Source organism: Protopterus annectens, chromosome 16.part0, assembly GCF_019279795.1.
Source record: "Protopterus annectens isolate FY-2018-M chromosome 16.part0, PAN1.0, whole genome shotgun sequence".
Classification (NCBI taxonomy): domain Eukaryota; kingdom Metazoa; phylum Chordata; order Ceratodontiformes; family Protopteridae; genus Protopterus; species Protopterus annectens.
In genome coordinates this window covers 388081954-388102887 of record NC_056750.1, presented here as the reverse complement: position 1 = coordinate 388102887, position 20934 = coordinate 388081954, and the positions used below count along the sequence as shown (strand labels likewise).

General features: G+C 38.8%; 1 protein-coding gene across 1 annotated transcript in view; it reads right to left on the bottom strand.

Annotated features, from left to right (window-relative positions):
- The window catches only part of COQ4 (coenzyme Q4), a 390712-nt gene that overhangs the window by 158709 nt on the left and 211069 nt on the right, over positions 1-20934 (bottom strand). The window lies entirely within an intron of this gene.

Below are 20934 nucleotides of genomic sequence, written 5' to 3'. Positions count from 1 at the left end.
ATATATATATATATATATATATATATATATAGATATATATAGATATATATATATATATATTCTTTAAATCTGAAGTTAAACCACTACAATAACAAAAACTGAAATCATATCAGCCTGATCACCTCAATTAGCTTTTGACCTCAGCACTAAATCTTGTAGTATACCACTGTTCTCAGGCTTCTTGATAAATTGTTTCCCCTTAACTGTAACCCTGACTCAGATACCCTCCCTGTGGGAGGAATAAAGATGCCTTGTTGAAGTTTCCAGCAGTTTATTCAGTTAAGTAGGTAGATGGACTCTTCGTAGCACATTCATGGATCAGCATTGGTACACTATGTGTGCAGGCAATAACATACAAGTTTCTGAGCATAGCACATTCATGGATCAACATAGGTACAATATATGTGCAGACATTGCATACAATATGTACACTGAGCATCAGAAGAGGATAGTAATGTTTACAATATATACAATGAGCATCAGTTAAGCACAATACTTGCTTTCCCATAGGCAAGGGGGACACAGCCTACCACAGGGATAGGCTTCAGGGGAGGGTCTATTACAGTTGCATAACTGGCTGGTGTAGAGGTGTGATTTAATGAGGTTTCCAAAATTTGAGGCACAATTTTGTAATCTGAGGTCAGGTGGTAGGGTATTCCATGTTTCTGCAACTTCATTAGGGAAGAGAGATTCCCCGGAGTGATTTTTACATGGAATATTTTCAACCACAGCTTTGTTACTGGAGCATAGTTGTCTACTTGAATTGTAGAAATTTAGGAGGCCTGTCAGGGCAGGATTTTTCTCTGGATAGTAAAGGATTAGGTGAAGGTTAAGTTGGTGGTAGTGTAATAAGTTGGGGAGTTCTAGCCAGTGTAATGTGTTTAGGGAGTGGCAGTGGTGGGAACGAGATTTGTCATTTGCTGCGAACCTGGCGATTTTGTTGTAACATGTGGAAAGTTTGTTCAGGTTAGTTTTATTAAGTTATTAAAGTTTGTCAGCACTGGGGACGCATAGAGTAATGTTGATAAGATATGAGTTCTGGCTATGCTGAATCTAGGTACCTTTTGCTGGGGTATAGGGTCCCTAGCTTTTTATGGACTTTGGTGATGGATAACCAATATGTTTGCTGGATTTTAGTTGCTGGTGATTGTAAGTCCTAGTAGTTCTGCCTCTGGGACTGGGGAGATTAGGGTTTTGTTGGCTGAGAGAATGGAGAAGGTGAGGTCATTGGTCCTTGGTGGGAGGAAAAGCATAAGTTGTGTTTTCATGGGCTTTATTATCAGTTGTGATTTATTTAGCCAATGTTCTATAACTGAAGGATTCTTGTGTTTTTTGTTGGAGAAGTTGTATATTGGGTGCAGAGCAGATCAGGGTTGTGTCATCAGCATATTGGACTATTTCAGCTTTTGTGGTTGTTGTGTGAAACTGGTTCTTAAAAATATTAAAAAGGAGGGGGCAGAGAATTGACCCTTGTGGTACCCCAAGGGTGACTGGGAATGTGAGTGGGTAGAAAAATGAGGTTGTTCCAAGAGTTTTCTATACTTGCAATTATATTTATGCATTTTCCGCATTTCTTGCTTTGTCATCTGATCCTTTACCTTGTATGCTTTGCTTTGTTTTTTGGCACACTCAGTTGCTGCCTGATTTTTATCTACTTCTGGTTTGATTTCCATTCCCACTTGACACTGATATGCTTCTGCTAAACTAAGTACGGAATTCATCTTAGACTTATTCTCCTCATGTTTTAAAACTTTCACTATGTTTGGGCCTTGTGAGGTCAGCAGATATGTATGCATTGCTACAACTGCATCTGTATACATGTAATCAATTTCAAGGAGGCCCATACCTCTTTCAAAATGGGGAATATATAGTCTTGGTATACACTGATTTTTATAAATCATTTGATAAGCACGAAGCATCCTTCTTGTTTTCCTGTCCAATCAATATAAGACATTTTGGGGCCAGTCAGTCAGTCCAAAACTGTAAATTAGGACAAGAAGAGCAAATTGGTTTATAGCTTGAACTTTGCTCCTATATGTCAGCGTTATTTTCAGTATTAATTTTAGTCTTCTAAAATATAATTGTATTAATGAACACAATTTTTTATTTAAAGCTTCTGACAGTTTTTCTTATACAAGTATTTTTCTTTCCTCTAATTTCTCTTAGTCTTTTTGTATATCTTCCATCTGGAAATTCTGGGCTTCTTGCATAATAGTAGCAATACATAATTTCTTTGTTAAACTCAATAGGCCACTCTATCATCTTTATGGTTCTTTTTTTGGCCTATTAGTTTTTGTGATTTTTGTGAGCCTGGCCTAGCCCCATTGTAGGGATGTTTCTGTGTCTTGAGGATTCTACGCTATCATTTTTTTTTCCACTCCTGGCACCAGTGCACTTACTTTTTTATCCTAGGTCTTATGCACCCAGCTATCTTTTTTTCTGTTGTTAACCTACTTCTGTCCATGATATATGCTACATAAAATACAGTCTAGACATCAGTGTCATCTTGGTGAGATTTTGTGAAAAACAGGGTCCACCTTATGAAGGTACTCACCAAGACTTGAGGATGAATTCAATGCCAACAATACTACTTTCTTTTGCTTGCTGATTTATCATCTCTCCATTTGGACACCTAGGATGGACGAGCATTCTTGTTCTAATGTTACTGAAGTCCAGGCATACCACATCAACCAGATTCCTCCTACAGTAGAATATACATATATAACATTATTAATAGAGGCACAAGATGTACTGGCAAAAGAAGGCATACGTGTTTACACTGCAGTCAGGACAACATTACCTGGGGACAGTATACAGCAAAGAACAACTGACTGTTGTGCAAACATCTAAACATGTTTTTTGAGGTACACAATGGAGGCAGACATTCTTCTAATGGACTGAGTTTTGAATACAGCATTTGCCAGTGGATAGTAAGCTGCTTGACAGCAAAAGATAATACAAATGACATCTCAGCTGGAAAATATCTTCCAGGCAACTGCAAGCCTTTCTCACCCTGGAGTGTAGGGGATAAACAAGTGGTCCATCTTCCTAAAGTCAAGCACCTCTTTCAGGTAACACGTCAGCTAACAATAAACATCTAGAGTATGAAGGGCTGTTTTCCTCACAGTGTTCAGACCATAGAAAGAAAACAGATGATGAAGGGAATGGTTCAGGGACAACCTAAATAGCATATTCAAAAGGTAATGTGGATTCATCTTAAGGGACATGGAATCCTTGTGAAAGGCTAGATATGTTTACCAACATAAGGGCAGAAAGCTCCAAAATCCTAATTGCACAGGTGATGACAAGCATAAAGTCAGCCTTATAAGAAATAAACATGAATTCTGACAAACTAAGAGACTAACTGGTCAAGCAAGCTCACCGATGATGATCAGGATTCATGCCAGAGACCAAGAAGGCTCTTCAAAGGACACAGATACAGTTCCTTGGCCATATAATGCTGAGCCACAGCCTTCAACAAGATCACAATGGGCAGATGACACACAGCTAACACATGCATTCTGATCATGGAATAATGGACGCCCAAGTCATGTAGGTGCTACAGACTGATCATAGGAGGTTATTAGGCTAATGGCCCCAGGGCTCTTACAAGCCTAGTCAAGTTCAAACCGTGTTCCCAAGGGTGCCTGGTTTAAGCAGACACTAAAATCAACAACTATTGCCCCTGTCAATAAAGGACACAGGTGGAACTCCCAGGGTTAATTTCTGGTTTCCCATCCAATCATCCCAGTTACACTTAAATAGGGCCAATGAGGAGCTTTGTTTAACATGGATAGGAAGCTTGTTCCAAATGTGAGGCAAACTCTGTGAGACAAATCTGTCTCTCCAGCAAGTTCTGTTGATGTCATATACCAAGTTAAAGGTCCTTTGAGCGAGTGACCCATGTGACATTTGACTTGGAAATGTGCATCATTTGCATTAAAGTAGGGTCAGAGATTTCTCTATATGTAAGGCACAGGTCGCCTCTGAGCAGTGTGTGTGTGACACAGAGTAAAGTAACAATAATTTCAGTCTGTCTAAGACAGATCTTGAAGACCCTGAATTTTCTTTGTAAGGAACATTTGTGGTCTTCTCCACTTGTTGCAGGTGTTTGGAAAGGAACATACCAAAGGGAGCTTTGTACTCTATTACTGGCCTGATGAGGCAAGAGTACAAGAGGGTTATAACCTCTTTTTTTCTGGAGGCAATGCCCTTATTTATGCAATAGAAAATGCCCTTCTTATCACTGTGGAGAAATGCTGATCAGAGTTAAGGTTGCTTTCAACCTGTTTGCCCAGATCTCTCACCACTGTGTGCTTAGGGTATTGCTAAAGATGTGGCAGCTTGCAGAACATCACCCGTGCCAAAGGGGATTATAATGCATTTTTTGCATTAAGTTTAAGAACATGACTTTGGCACCAGTCATTAGTCTGTGTAAGACCTTCTTGAAGGATGACGACATCACTAGGGGTTTCAATGATTTCTCCCAGTTTGAAGTCATCCACAAACTTTGTCAACCACAGTCCTTTAGTTTTAGCCTGTACTTCAGAGAAGCAGATTCTGAACAGCAGGGGCTCCAGAACCAATCTCTGCGGATCGCCACTGGTTACAGGTCTGCTGCAGGATGTGGAGTCCCCTATTTTGACCGTATGAGTTTTATCAGTGAGCCAGTTTGCAACCCATCTAAGAATATATGGGTTGATACCTAGCTGGGTGAGTTTATCAATGATGCCTGAGTGGAAGATTGTGTCAAAGGCCTTGGCTAAGTCTAGGTAAGTCATTTGCCTTTGTCTAGGGCTTTGGTGATTGTCCCAAAGAAGTCCACCAAGTTTAACAGGCATGATCTCCCCTTCAGATTGTTTTTAGTGGGTATTTTTACATTGGGAATTTTGTTCTTGTGACACTGCCTAAAAAAGGCACTATGTGGCAAGACCCAAGACCCTTAGCCAGTAACCAAAATCCCAGGGGTGATAGATGAAGACCATCTCTGGCAAAACACTGAGGTCCGCCGATCATGCTATCCCAGGCTGACAGATACTGGATACCCTTCGAATGACACCAGACACTAAACCAATTGTTGAAGTCAATTATTTTTTTTTTTGTCTGTATTGAGGTATCATCCTAGGCGAAGGTAAAATGCTGTTTAAGGCTAGGGATATAACTGACTGAGACACATAATTAGACAGCTCAGTCATGTCTCTCTTTATAAACTTCAGTGAGGTACGTCTCAAGTCATTCACACCAACATGGACTACGACGGAGTCATAACACAGTCTGTTGTTGAGAGACTTGAGTGTGTGTGTGATGTGGTGAATCCTGGCACCTGACAGACAGCTTACTGTGACTTTTTCCTTATTCAACCTGGTGAGAGAGAGACATCTGTGTGACTAACAATTCAGTTGCCTATGATTAAGATATTTGCTTTTGTGTTATGCCTTAGGGGCTTGACTGGTGAGACACTGGTGTGTGACATATTATGTATGTTATATTCTGCACAGGATGTATTATGTAAACCATGCTTGTGTTTGTGAGATCTCTGATGTTTAGTTAAGCTTATGGTACAGACCTCTGCATATGCAGGTTTATGTGCTGTTGGTTTGATAGGTGCAGGAGGTGAGGTGTGCATGCTGACAACCTGCTTAGTACTGGATGAACTGACTGGTGAGCGAGAAAGCCTGGATTCTAGGTTCTTAATATAGGTGCATCTCTCACACACTGAATTTGTGTGGACTAGAAGAAGTGGGTTGTCAATGTACATGAGGTAATTGTTATATTGCCTAAGGAAGCCCATGCTGACCAGGCTAGCTGGAGAAACTGTGCAAAATTGTCTGTTCATAATGCTAGGTAAGTTTATGTGGTCAGAAAACAGGGAGAGGACAGGAAGGACCAGGTAAAGTAGAGGACATGAAAAGTGGACAAAAAGTCCAAAGTGTTAGTGGGTAGGATCTGTGTTGGCACCTCACAAGCTTCACTGAATGTATCAACTGTCAGTGAGGGACAATCGTGAAAACTAATCCATGGAGCAGTAGCAGAGTACTAAGGGAAAATCTGCAGGCAGACGTTTGCATCTATAACTGTCAATGGTGGCCACCGCTGCTCGGCAGTGCATGATGCGCAAACAAGTGTAAACGTGGTACATATGTAGCAAATGAGAGCAAACTGAGTTAAACAAATTAACCAATAAAAAAGCTCAAAACTGAGCCCTGTTTCAGCAGCCTTCAATCAGATGAGTTCTAACTTCACATTCCTGCCACTAGGGTGCAGCGGAACCCTCTCCAACAAAAGACAGACTACTGACGATAAGAACAAAATTCTGCATTATTACTATTATGCAAGAAGTCCAGAATTTCCAGACAAAAAAATATACAAAAAGATTAAGAGGGAAATTACAGGAAAGAAAAATACTTCCAAAAGAAAACTGTTAGAAACTTTACATAAAAATTTGTGTTCATTAATATAACAGATTTCTGAAAAAAAATTATACAGACCAAGAAACCTTGAGCCGTTTGGAAAAAGAAGCATCTTAGGAAGTGCAAAAATATAAAGAACAAAATCTAGAGACTTTTGAAAAGTATAAAAAATAAATACAGACATGAGAAAGAAAGAAAGAGATATCTGATATGGTGCAACATTTATGTAAAGGAGAAAGACAAATTAATCTACACAAAAAAGGCAGCCCCAAAGATATTCAAAGAGAAATACAGACAAAGGCATCCAGATATAGAAAATTTCACAAGATCACAAAGAGGGAATGTGGAACAAAAGGTCAGTAAAGGAGAAGTTTAAAAAAATAGAAGCTGAAGTTATGAAATACTTCCAAAGTGAAGGATTTAATGTAGAAAGTCTAACACAGGTTACATCACAGCATTATGGAATGACTCCCTAAAGTAAGGAGCAACAGGAGGATCAGGAGACATCTGAAGAAGAAATACGGACACGGCAAAGAAGAAATTTAATATGGTGTAAAGTTCATGCAAAGGAGAAAGCAAAACTAATACAAAAAGAGCATCAAAGATACTCAAAGATTAATGAGCTAACTACTTTAACTTTAGTATTTATTTTAGTTTTTAAATTGTTCATTATTTTTACAGAGCCTGACGTATACTTTATTGAGTACCTTAGTGATAACATGCTTCTCTGAGATAATTGATTATGTACTAATCAATAATACTTTATTTTTTAAGGAGGGGATGATTTCAGGTAAAGTCAATGACACCTTTAAATATTTCTTCAAAATAATTTGATATGGACCTCTTTATATTATCGTTAAACATTAATGGTCTAAACAGTCCAAATAAAAGATCTAACTTACTAAGATATCTAAACTTAAATAGATCACAAATAATTTTTTACAGGAAACACATTTCAAGAGCAATGATAATTTCACATGGAACCCAAGTGAGTTCAAGACCTTAGCATGTTCCAATTTTAAAACAAACAGGAGGGGGGTAATAATTCTATGGAGAAACAATTTATTAAATCCTGAAATAATGCATAAATATATAGACAATGAGGGCCTTATAGCTATAGTCATTCTGAAGTTTAGTAACAGGTTGTGGACACTAGTAAACCTATACTGGTTTCCAGGTATTGGGATGGGGGCAGTCAAAAAGCATTTAGATCAAATTACAGGCATATTTAAAGGTAGTGTAATAATAGGGGGGGACTTTAATTGTATTACAGATATGTCTGAAACTACTAATACAAAATCTCCACGTCTAACAGCTACTGCAAAATTACTAAAAAAAATGGACCGAATCCTTAAAATTAAAAGATACCTTTAATGTTATAGATAGTAATTCCTTGGTATTCTCCCATCAAGATTATAGATATGGTACCCAAACCAGAATTGATAAGATATGTATTTCCCAGCATCTTCAAACAAAAATTACTTCCTTTACAATAATTCCTTGCCCCCTCTCAGATCATAATTCTCTAGTTCTAAAAGTGCAAATACATTTTAAATCACTTGCTTTTCTTACTAGAATTCCTTCATATATTACAAAAATTAAAGAATTTAAGCAATGGTTAGTGAATGAACTCAATTTCTTTGTAGATGTAAACTACAAATCGGAAGCGAATATAGTAATGGTATGGGATTCATTAAAAGCTTATATCTATGGAAAAACGATTGTTTGGTATAAAAATAAAATCAAGGAATGGGAATCAGAACTTCAAGAACTGCAAAGGAAGCTCACATTATGTAAATCTAAAAAAATCTCCTAATTTATTAGAGAATAAGAAGACAATAGAAGACTTAAATAAAAGATATACTGAAATCTTAAATCAGAAAACTAATTTAGCCATGGAGAGGTTAAAAATAAAATCATTCCCTCTGGCACTATCCCTGACACCTTCAGTGAGTGACCATCTCCCTGCCTTCATTCATCGATCAACTAGCTCCATCCAACACCAACACCAGTACATCCAAACTCGCAACCTTAGCAACTTCAACCCCTCAACTTTTTCCAACATTTTTAAACAAATTAACTGGCAAATCCTAAACATCTTCCACTTGACAACGCTGTAGAGCATTTCAACTCTATCTCCTAAATACTCTTAACTCCTTAGCCCCACTAAGAAACAAACGAACCAAATCCAACTCTGCTCCTTGGCTGACTAAAGAAACTAAACAAATTATGCGCCACATAGACAAAGCTTGGAAGCTCTATCAGAAAAACAAACTGTCTTCCACCTTGCTCCAATATACCCAACTCCACAATCAAGTAAAAAAAACTCATCACTATGAAAAAAAAAAAAAACTACTATAATAAACTTCAGTCCAAACAACAATAAGAATCCAAAACAATTCTGGAAATCAGTATACTCTCTTCTCCATCCTGGATCAAGGAATAATCCCTGACCTGACCCTAGTCTAACTGATAGTGAGTTGAGCTCCCACTTCAACACCTTCTTTACTGAATCCATAGCTAAACTAACCAAAACATTCCCTAATAATAACCCACCCAACCCCCTCTCCTCAGCACTCAACAACCCTAATAACTGTCCCCTTAATTTCCAGCTCAAACCTGTTTCCACCACCTTTATAAAAAAGACTTTTATCCAAACTCAAGCCTTGCTCTAATGCCCTTGACAACATACCCTCCTCCTTCCTCAAATGCGCTGCCGAAGGTATTGCTCTCCCAATTAGTATCCTGATCAACAGATACATCATTGAGTCATACGTACCCAAACTCTGGCGTTCAGCTTTCATTCTACCTCTTCACAAAGGAGGTAAAAACATCACTATTTCTAACTTCCGCCCCATTGCCCTACTCTCTGCAATATCTAAAATAATTGAAAAATGTGTCCACCTCCAACTCTTGCCCTACCTAACTCAGAATCGCCTTCTAACACCCACCCGACCTGGCCACAGCACCATAACAGCCTTACTATCCTTCCTAGAAACTGTCAATCAAGCCAGAGATTCTGGACTTATTGTATCCACTATACTGCTAGATCTATCTAAAGCCTTCAACACCATCTCCCATACACACCTTCTTTCTCATCTTGCCAATCTTAATCTCTCCCCTAATACTCTTTCCTGGTTCTCCAGTTACCTATCCGACAGATCTCAAGCTGTCAGATGGAAGAACTGCAACTCTTCCTTTCTGCCTACACCTACTGGCGTTCCTCAGGGGTCCATCCTCGGACCCATGCTTTTCAACATCTTTATAAATAACCTTCACACTGTCATCCCTGACACTACAGTCATCCAATATGCTGATGACTCTACCTTAGTCTGTGCTGCCCACAACATTTTTGAACTACTAAGACTCAAGCAGCTTTCTTCACTACAGAGAACTGGATGCAACAAAACCACCTCTCCCACACCGCCAATAAATCTAAAATACTAATTTTCCTGCCCACCAGGGTTTCCTCCTCTGACAAAAACATCTTCAACGTCCTAAGCCAAACTAACACTGCTATTGAAGTGGTCCCCTCTGCAAAACTCCTTGGCATCACCATAGATGAACACCTTAAATTCGACCTCCACATACAACAAAACATAAAGAAAACCCACCAAAAGCTAGGTATGCTATATAGGAATAACCAATTTCTCTCCAACTCCTCTAGGCATTCCCTAGCAATTACTTACCTCCTTCCTTCTCTTCTATACGGTGCCCCCCTTCTAACCAATCTGTCTGCTTCCAACACCTCTAAACTTGAAGCTTGCTACAATAAGATCTCCAAATTTACCACTAAATCCAAAATATCAACTCACCACTGCCTTAGCCTAAAATCTCTGAACTGGTTAGAACTCCCTTACCACCTAGACTATCTCCAACTAACCACCGCTCACAAACTAATATTCTCCCCAGATAAATGCCCAGCCTTAACGAACATGCTTCCCCTATACATCCCAAACAGATCCCTGAGATCTGAACACCAAAACCTAATTTCCATCCACAAACCCAAATGTCCCGCTGGCCAGCTCCTACTCTCATTCTCTCTAGGTAAAAAATGGAATTCCCTTCCTCCTTCTCTTAGGACTGTACATAACAATGAATCCTTCAAAACCCAACTTTTCCTACACCTATCTTCCACATGGAAATGCTCCTGCTTTCACCCTACATAAACACTAATGAGTCTCCCCACTAGCTCTAGACAATCCTCTTCCACTTTACTCTCAAGTTTTTTATTCTCTGTCTATTCCTCCAAAAGCAGAACTAGCAGACTTTAATTAACTCCAAGTTTGTAAATATGTAAATATTGTAAACATCTGAAGAGCCCCCCCCCCCAAAACAAAGTGCCTGTTTTATACTGTCCTATGATGTATTTTGCAATTTCTTGAATGTATGAATCTCACTCTTGTATTTATAACTGATAATGTTTATTCTTCAAATAAGACTGACCTTCATTTACTTTGGACTATACTAGCTATAGCTAGGAAATGCATAACAAAGAGATGGAATTCTATCACAGCTCCTAGCAAAGAAGATTTCATATGTCTATTGAAGAGGACAGCCTTAATGGAAATAAAAACCAAAGAATTAACACTTGTTTCCTAGACCATTAACTAAAAACCCTTGGAAAAAAGTTCTAACTTTGATACTTTGCAAATGGATCTAACCTCCTCATGAAGGCAAGCACTATTTAACTTTAATTAAACTATATCTGTGTAATTTGTTATCAAGCAAGTTTTAAAATGTCAGGCTAAATGTAAATTTGGATATAGTTAATAATTATCTAACTTGATTGTAAACCGTGATAAGTTTTTATTTATTGTTTATTGCAAATTTAAAATAAAAATCATCTGAGTAAAAAAAAAAGGATACTCAAAGAGAAATACAGGCAAAAGCATTCAGACATGGAACATTTTACAATACAAAAAATAAGAAAACAAAAAGGAAAAGTAGAAGAGAGAATTAGTAATGGAGAAATTAAAGAAATAGAAACTGAGGTTATGGAGTACTTGTGAAATGAAGGATTTAATGCAGAAAATCTAACACAGAAAACATCACAGCAGGATACAGCAAAGGATCCTCCAAATTAAGGAGAAGCCAGTGGAGCAAGAAACATCCAATCATTTGAGATTTGAAGATACTCTGGAGTCTTCCATAGGAAACCAGTACAAATTTTCAGCTGGAGTTGCACACCAAGGGGAGGAACAGGAACCTGTGACAACTCTTGACACAGTCAATGTTGTGGAGTGATAGGCCAGTGAGTTCCCATATAAAAGAGCAACGGATGACACAGGATGAAACTAAAGAGAATGTGGCACAGGAATATGCTTTGGAACTTTCTACAGAATGCTCACAGGAAATGAAGAACAAAGAATGTGCCCTCAGTTTAGAAGAAAAGGATCTAAGGAAGAGTTGCTTGATTTAATAGAGATGGGCAGACATATTAATACCAATGAAAGAAATACACTACAGAAAGTCAATAAAACCCAAAACGTTACAAGTTTGATAAAACAAATGAAAACAAATTCTAAAGACATGCGTCTGGAGTATTTCTCTCCGGGCCTCTTCTGAAAATAGTCTCTGTCGTAGTCGGACTTTCCCGGTCAACAAATGATAAATAAATAAAAATAAATAAATTAAAAATGAGCACAGTAATTAGAACTGTCCATAGAGTTTCATGCAATACAACAGAAGTAAACAGGATATGCTACTGCGGGGTAAATTAATAATACATAGAGTCTTACCATAAAAACACAGGGTAGTATGAGAAGGGAAGGGGAAAATCGAATGACATGGAAGTATCAAATAAAGAAAACTATAAGGCAATTAAGACAAGGAGTGTCACTGTTAGAACAGTATAACAGAGGGAACAGATCAACAAAAATACTCAGAAAGACTGATGTGATAAAAACAATGTGCAGTATCAGAACAGATCAGGATCTATCAAGCATAATCTCAAATAATAAACTAAAAATATCAGCAAAGGCAAAAAAAAATAGAAGACATGCAGATAAATAAAGAAAAAGTACAAAATAAACAATTTATTGATGATCCAAAAAGTTTTATAGAGAATTGGGAAATGAGCCAAAAAGAATTGAAACACCACCAAAACAGATGAAATAGATATATTTTGGAGAAATATCTATGAAGATCCTGTGGAACATAAAGATGCTAAATGAACAGAAGAAGTAAAAGAAAGAATAAGAAGTTCAAATGTACAGGATATGAAATGGGATGAAGTAACCTCCTCATGAAGCAAGTACAAGAGTGACTGAAACAAAGTTAGGAAAAGTTCTTAACTAAAAAAACCCCAGGCCCAGATTCAGTACCTAAATTCTGGCTGAAAGTATTAACATCTTTACATGAAGATTTAGCCATGAGTAAGAATTATTTATATGTACACATGGAACAGACGCCAGCCTGGTTAACAACAGGAAAGAAAAAATTCCTACTTAAGATTGAACTTGCAAGTATAAACTATACATTGGAACTGATGCCAACAGAGTTTATAGTCATTAAGAAGAAAACTCTTTCATCATGGCAATAGAACAAAAGGCATGTTTACTAAAAATGTCCAAAAACTAATAGGCACAAGACAAGACGAGCGTACACTGCAAAGTCCAACAAGGTTTAAAAGCTGAGTAAAACAAGCTTACAGCAATCAGTAGTCCGGTGCACACTCCAGTAACTGCCAAGCAATAAAAAGTTAAAAACGATCTGGCTGCACAGAATCCAAGTCACAAAGTGTAAAGCGCTTTTCGTTAGGAAACACTTCTCCTAACTTCTTCAGACAATAGTGCTCAGAAAGAAAAAACAAGTTTAAGTACTATCCTAGTGACTCATACTTGTTAATACATCATTTTTAACTTTTTATTGCTTGGCAGTTACCGGAGTGTGCACTCTGATTGGCTGAAAGTGTGACTACTGATTGCTGAAAGCTTGTATTACTCCGCTATTAAACCTAATAGAACAAAAGGGTAATAAAAAAAGGTCATATGGAACAAATGATCCTTTTTTGTTACATAAAGTCATAATGGAGAACTGTAAAAAAAGTGGTAGAGTCTAAGTATAACATGGAGAGACTACAAAAAACACATTTGACAATATCTCACATACATGTGTGAAGATAGGTGAAGGCTGCCAGCCTAGCCAGATAGGATTTTGTAGATAATTCTGGCATTTGTAAATATTAATGCAAGCCACAGGCTTGTTCTCTTAAATGTGAAAAGACTGCATTGGATATTGAATTGCAAAAATGTAACAACAGTGCACTCTGTTGTAAGAAAGCCAAGTCAAGCATTTTATGACCGTCTTTGATGTCAAAATTTGGAGCCGATCTGTCTAGAGGGAGGCATCCTGCCTATTGTTTTAAGACCAGAGTTAATGGCTAGAATTTGCATGTACAAATGTCCTTTATTGCTCTGGTTTCTGACCAGGTGTAAAGAATGTAAATGTAGTTTCTGTTAGTCTGGGAACACCATGCTCTGTGTTATCAACTTAAAGAGAAAGAATCAGAGAGCTCAAAGCATTTGTCTTGAGAACATCCAACTCAGCACTGCCTGTGCCTAGATGTAAATACAATTTTAGAATTGTGTTTTCTCTAACAAATAGTTAGGAATTTAGGAAGATTAGACTGTTTTTCTGTGATGTCAGAATTTTTCTACTGTATTATTTTAAGTATTTCTCTGTGATCTCTGAACTCTTGACTAGCACTGTGTAGTAAGAAGTACTGTCTTGTGTTTTTATTTATTATTACATATTTTAAACCTTTCAACTGTGGCTGTTCTATGTAGAGTTAATTTAAGCTCTAGAGTACATTGCATGTATATAGCGATACTGTACCAAGTCACTCTAATAAGCCTTGACTCTTCAGTCACACTTACCATTTGGATAATAATGTTGCACAATAATAATTGGACACCCTTTTAATGGCCTTTGAGTAGCTGATAAATATTAATGGGTGGTGCCAGCTGGAACTACCTTTTACACTGGGCAGAAAATGGGCACAGCTGGAAAACCTGTGCCAGCCTTCCCCAGGAGTGTATGTGTGGTTGTATAGAACTCTTATCTCAAAGTGTGCGTGTGTCAGCTACTTGGGCAGGGACACGAAGCACTGGTTGGATAGAGAGGGTGCTGGAGGTTTTAGCTTGCCCACTAGGCTGAGATCTGGACCCTATAGCTGTGCCAGTGGGGAGTCTGATTGGGGACCTGGAGAGAAAGGGAGAAACCAGCCCAAGACTGACTGTGATCTCTGTGCTCTTAAGTAAAATTGTAGCTTAGTGTGTGTGTATTTATTATCCTTTCCCTATATGGACACCCCTCACTGGTGTTAGTGGTGAGGATTGAGGCCCCTTGCTTGCTGGGCCAGGCCACGTGCATCACAACATGGATAAAAGAATGCTTAAAAATGTATAAGATGTACCCTACACTGATCACTTACATTACAGTGACCATGAAATAGTGGAAAACCACTCTGCAATTAAGCCGTGGTACAGGACAAATTATTATTCCAGGATAAAAATTCAAAGGGGAATTTTCCGGAGTGACTCTCTGCCACCAATGCTCAAGTGGTAAAGTGTAAAGACTTCCCATCTTTTTTTGTAGATGATTTAAAACTGTCTAGTTCATTAGACGAGGAACTGAAAACATAAATGCAAGTGGTCAAAACTTTTTCTGATGATGAATGTCATTTTGTCTTGATAAATATGCTAAAGCAGCCTTTAAAGCAGGAAAGCTGCAGCACAAAGAAAACCTCAGTTTGGGACAGGAATGTGATATAAAAGAACTTAAGCAAAAGGGAGTGTACAAATATTTGAAAATTGATGAAGGATCAACAATAAAACACGAACAAATACGAGTAAAACTCAGTAAGGAACATTTTAGAAGGCTAAAATTAATACTGATAACAGTACCGACATCTAGGAACAAAGTCCAAGCTATAAACCAGTTTGATCCTCCTGTCCTAACTTACAGTTTTGGAGTGACTGACTGGCCCCAAAAGGTGCTGGATAGGTTAGACAGGAAAACAAGGAGGATGTTTCATGCTCATCAAATGATTTATAAAAAAAAAAGAGTGCATTGCAAGATTACATATTCTCCATTCTGAAGGAGGTATGGGCCTCCTCGAAATTGAACATGTATAGATCTGCAATTGTGAGACTGCATACATATCTACTGACCCCACAAGTCTCAAACATAGTGAACGTTTTGAAACATGAGGAGAATAAGTCTAAGATAACTTCCCTGCTTAGTTTAGCAGAAGCATATCTGCGTCAAGTGGGAAAAGAAATCAAACCAGAAGAAGATAAAAATCAGGCAGCAAATGAACACGCCAAAAAATAAAAGGTTCATAGGTAGGTACTGGGCTATCGGCCCAAGGGCCTACGTAAGCCTAGCCAACAAGGTTCCCTGGCTTACGCCACCCAAGAAAGTTATTTTCCTGTGCCACTGTTAAGCAGAGACACAGAAGTGATCCCCGGGGTGTATTTCCTATTTCCCATCCACTCATCAAGATTTTTCTTGAAGAGTGCTAATGAAGAACTTTGCTTGACATATATGGGTAGCCTGTTACAGCATATGGGAAGTCTCTGGGACAGGAATCTATCCCTCCAGCATGTCCTGTTTATTGTGGTGACAAGGTTTAGGTCCCTAGAGCGTGTAGCTCGGAGGGATTGGGATTTCTTTAGGTGTATCATGTCCAATAGCTCTGGTTTTGACATAGCTGTATATGTTAGGCAGAGATCACCTCGGAGTAGGCGATATGCTACAGAGTAAAGCTGGAGTTTTTTGAGACGATCAATGTAGGGCATTTGTTTGAGGCCAGTAATCCTCTTTGTGAGGTACTTCTGTGGCCTTTCCAGCTGCTGCAGATGTCTTGTGAGGTACATTCCAAAAGGGGCATTGTACTCTATAATGGGTCTAATGAATGATGAGTAGAGAGGAACTATGACCTCTTTTTTTCCTGGATGAGAACCCTTTTATGATGAGGTGTGCCATGTAGAAGGACTTCCTGACTACTGTGGCGATGTGACTATTAAAGGAGAGACTACTGTCCACCTGGGTCCCAAGGTCTATTTATCACACATTCAGTGTTAAGTAGATTGCTGCCTATGTGGTAGTTCATGGGTACAGAGTTTTTACCAAAGGGGATGACACTGCACTTTTTGGCATTGAGCTTGAGGCCATGGCTCTGACACCAGGCATCTGTCTCAGCGAGGCCCTTCAGTAGGATGTCGACATCATTTGGGGACTTGACTATGGCGCCTAGTTTGCAGTCATCTGCGAACTTCGTTAGCCAAAGGCCTTCTGTGTTAGCCTGTACTTCAGAAAAGTAGATACCAAACAGGAGAGGTCCCAGGACAGAACCCTGTGGTACTCCACTTGTTCCTGCTTTGAGGTCAGATTTGGAGTCTGCAACTTTTACAATGTGGGTTCTGTCAGTGAGCCAGTTGGCAACCCATCTTGTGATGTAAGGATTTATACCTAGTTTAGTGAGTTTAGCTATAATTCCAGAATGGGGGATGGTGTCGAAAGCCTTGGCGAGGTCAAGATAGGCTATGTGAACCACCTTACCCTCATCTACAGCTTTGGTAACTGCCTCAAAGAAGTCGATCAGGTTCAGGAGGCATGATCTGCCTTTCACAAACCCGAACTGGGTGGGATCCAGAGTTTGGAGGTTACCAATGTCTTTGTTAATGAGTTCCATGATGATATGTTCCATGGCCTTGCAGACCAGGCTCGTCTGGCTAATAGGTCAATAGTTCCCGGGATCAGTGGTGGCTCCCTCTTTGTGGAGTGGGATAACTGTTGCTGTGTGCCATTCAGTGGGCACAAAGCCTGAGGCGAGGCTATTACTGAACATGGTGCTTAAATGGGGAGCCAGTTCGTTCTGAAGTTCATGTAAAATGCGGCCTGCAATGTTGTCCAGTCCCATGGATGCTGTGTTTTTGGCTTTAGAGAGTGCAGCTTTTACCTGCGTAGTTGTGATTACAGGGACTCTGCATTCTTCCTGTATAGATATGGGCCTTTTAGGGGGTGAGGGGGAGTAAAGTTAGCAGTGAACCGATTTGCCAGGATGTTGGCAATATCAGCTGGTTCTGCAATTTTCATGCCGTTGTGCTGTAACTCAGAGCAGATCTCGGTGTTGCCATCTGAGATTCTTGACATAGCTATAGAATGCTTTGTGGTTGTCCATTGAATTAGTGGCGATTTTGTTTTCGTAGCTAGCTTTGGAGGATCTTTATAAGGGATCTCAGCTTCTTACTGAGGCTGACCTGGAAGCTCCTCCACTCATGGGATTTTACTCTTTTTTGCAACAGTTTCTTCCTTCTCTTGTACTGTTTGTTTATGGCAGGGGACCACCAGATTGGCTTTCTTTTTTTGGAGGATAGCATCTTGGTTCTGTTTGGGACAGCATGATCCATGCACTCGTGTAAGTGCTTATAGAGTGCATTTGTGCAGGATTCAGCAGTCGTAACTGTATTGTCCATCTGCATGGGTGTCATGAAGTTCACCACTTCTGTCTTAAGAAGCATGAAGTTGGCTCTGGAGAAATTTTTTACCATGGTTTATTTAATGGGGGGTGGGATGTGGATATCAAGGGTGATTAGCTTATGGTTGGATCGAACCAACAAGGAGTTGACTTCAGGTGTGGAACACCGATCACTCATGTTGGTAATGACTAGGTCTAGGATATTGTTGCCCCTGATGGGGGTGTGGATAAGTTGATCCAGGGCATTGGAGTTTATGAATTCCAGAAAGCGTTGAGCTAAGGAGTTGGTACACAAGTAGTTTTCACAGTTAATGGTGGGGTAGTTGAATTCAAAAAGAAAGAATACAAGGTGAAGGATCAGATGAGAAGGCAAGAAATGTGGAAAATGCATAAATACAGTTGCAACTATAGAAAACTCTTGGCACAACCTCATGTTGATCAGTATCGAATGCAAGAATGGTTAAGGACAAGTGAATTTAAATCAAAAGACAAAAGGTTAATACTGGTGGCTCAAGACAGTGGACTACATACACGTTGGTTTACAAAGTCTACTGAACATGTGGGAGAAACAGACAAATATAAGTTTTGTAAAGCTGAATTATAATACTGAGATAGCTGAAAAACACTGGAAACATGAGCCACAAAGTATCATAGGAAATTATGAAGTTAATATCAAATGGGATCATCCATTACCAACAGTTCAAAAAACAGATGTGATAAAACCAGATATAGTAGTCCACGAAAAGAAAACTAAAGTAGCACTGAACACTGAAATTGCTACACCCAATGACTACAGTGTCTTACATACAGAGAAACACAAAGTCATGAAATACCAGGATTTGCAGGCAGAAACTAGGGCAATGTGTAGAAAGGATACCCAGACAGTTCCAGTAGTAGTAGGAGTAACAGGTCTTATAAAAAAGAATTTACATACTGCGGTGGTGGTGCTGCGGTAGCGTTGTCGCCTCACAGTAAGACGTCCTGTTCGATTCTCAGCTAGAGCATCTTCTGTGTTGAGACATGCGTGAATGGGCGTACCTTCGTTGAAGGTTGTGCGTCAGGGCCGGCATCTCGGCACGTAAAAATCTACTGCCAATCACTAGCGGACCGGAGTTCCGCTGTGGCGACCCCTAATAGGGAAAAGCCGAAAGACACAACAACATCAACAACTTAGATATTTAACAAATAAATCTAACTCTGTACAAATTGCAGGAGTCATTACTGAGCACATTGCGGGTGCTGCGAAGAGCTCTTCTGGCTATCATCAAAGACGGAAACAATATTAATTTCATGAACTCTATTCGTACTTTGACTTAGGAATGGGGTCCATTCCCATCATGGTATTAGAAACCCAAAAGACTTGGATAAATTAAAAAAGGCAGACACAAACTGTCTACTAGCTCACTAGGGCTTACCTACATGTATGTTAACCTTCTTCTCAAAATACTAAAACTTAACTTGCTGTGAAGTGATCAGCATTGGTTTAAGCTAAAACATCTTCTAGAAGAGTCAAGCACATCAATCAATCTGAAAACAAATTCAAATTCCCATTTCAATCACTTCACTGTGTTTTTAGAGCTTTTTCAGTCCTAGAACCACAGTGATAGAACTCCATTCCTGACAATATTAAAAAAGAATAACTATTTAACTTTAAGCCTGTAAGGACTATACTATAAAAGAAATTTGATGTATGCTTCCAGACCCAGTTGCAAACCAATGTTCATGAAGCTAATCTGAAAAATATCGTTTAAGCCATAGGTTGCAATGTCAGTTTTTTTAGTTAAAAAGCTATTACAACATTTTTCCTTTCTCTGTAATCACTTACATTATTTTACCTTGGAATTTTGTGACGCATCTTTAAGTATTGCAATTTGCTTGCTCATTCTGATTTCTATTTACATTTCTTCTGTAACAAAAAACGTTAGGATTGCATAAAGGGTCCCAGTGGTCCAGCTTGTCTATCAACAGTAGATAAACTTAAACAAAGTGTACACCTCCTGTATTGACTGCTGAAAGAGGACAATGGTGTTCCTCCTCTTAGTCTCTCAATAGCCTGCCATCATTCCTCCTTCCTAGGAACAATTATGACTGCTGCTCACAGGTCAAACCACAACAGGATGAAGGAGTCACAGTAAAACTGTCCTGATTTATTGACTGTACATTTGTATGGCTCATGAAGGTAATTATAGTTGGTTATGGGAAGTAATAGACAGAAGCCTCCATTAATACTCAAATTTGAGGATGCAAAATCAGTAAATTAGGGCTGTTTTGTTGTGTAAGAAAGTCAAGGTTATCAACAATTTTAAAATCAAGGCTAACCCCTTTTACTTAAAAAAAATCAAGGATAAAAGTGTTGAGCTGTGTTTTTGTCATACTGCAAGAATACCAAAGCACTCTCAGTGGTGGCAGATCTCATAAGGTTTGCATACTTGCCCAGATCTAACCTACAGTTCTTTCAATGGAAATTCAGCATCACCTTTAGACAGTAATGCCCATACATTTTGAACTGGTCAATACTTTTTCATACAGTTGAAAATAGAATAATAAGCCTATCTAGAAACACCACATTTTCTCAACTGTACATCCAAGCCCAGTACAACTGAGGAAACACTATGTTTTGCTGCAAAATGTTTTATTGATTCAATGCGTCATACAACTCGTCTTTTATGCTCAATGCTTCAGTGTCTCATCTGTTGGATTGTTACCAATGCAATTTTTAATACCTTCTCCAGAGCTAGGTGACTGAAAGATAAGGAGAAGATTTTTTTTTTTCATTTATTTATTTCTGAGTTTGTGCAACCTCAGATGAGGTAGCATACTTAGAGATCAGGGTTGTGGGTATACAGCCCCTATGCTGGGGATGCTGGGGTAAAGACCCATTTAAAAAGAGGATTAACTTTTCACAGAATTTTACCTTGCAAGGTTTCTTGCTTGCACTTTAGCAAGTTTTATCTATTTCTGATGCTTTATCTCAAGTCTTTCTGAATCAAGATTCTGTGTTTTATTATACAGGTATACTTGGTAGTCTATCAAATT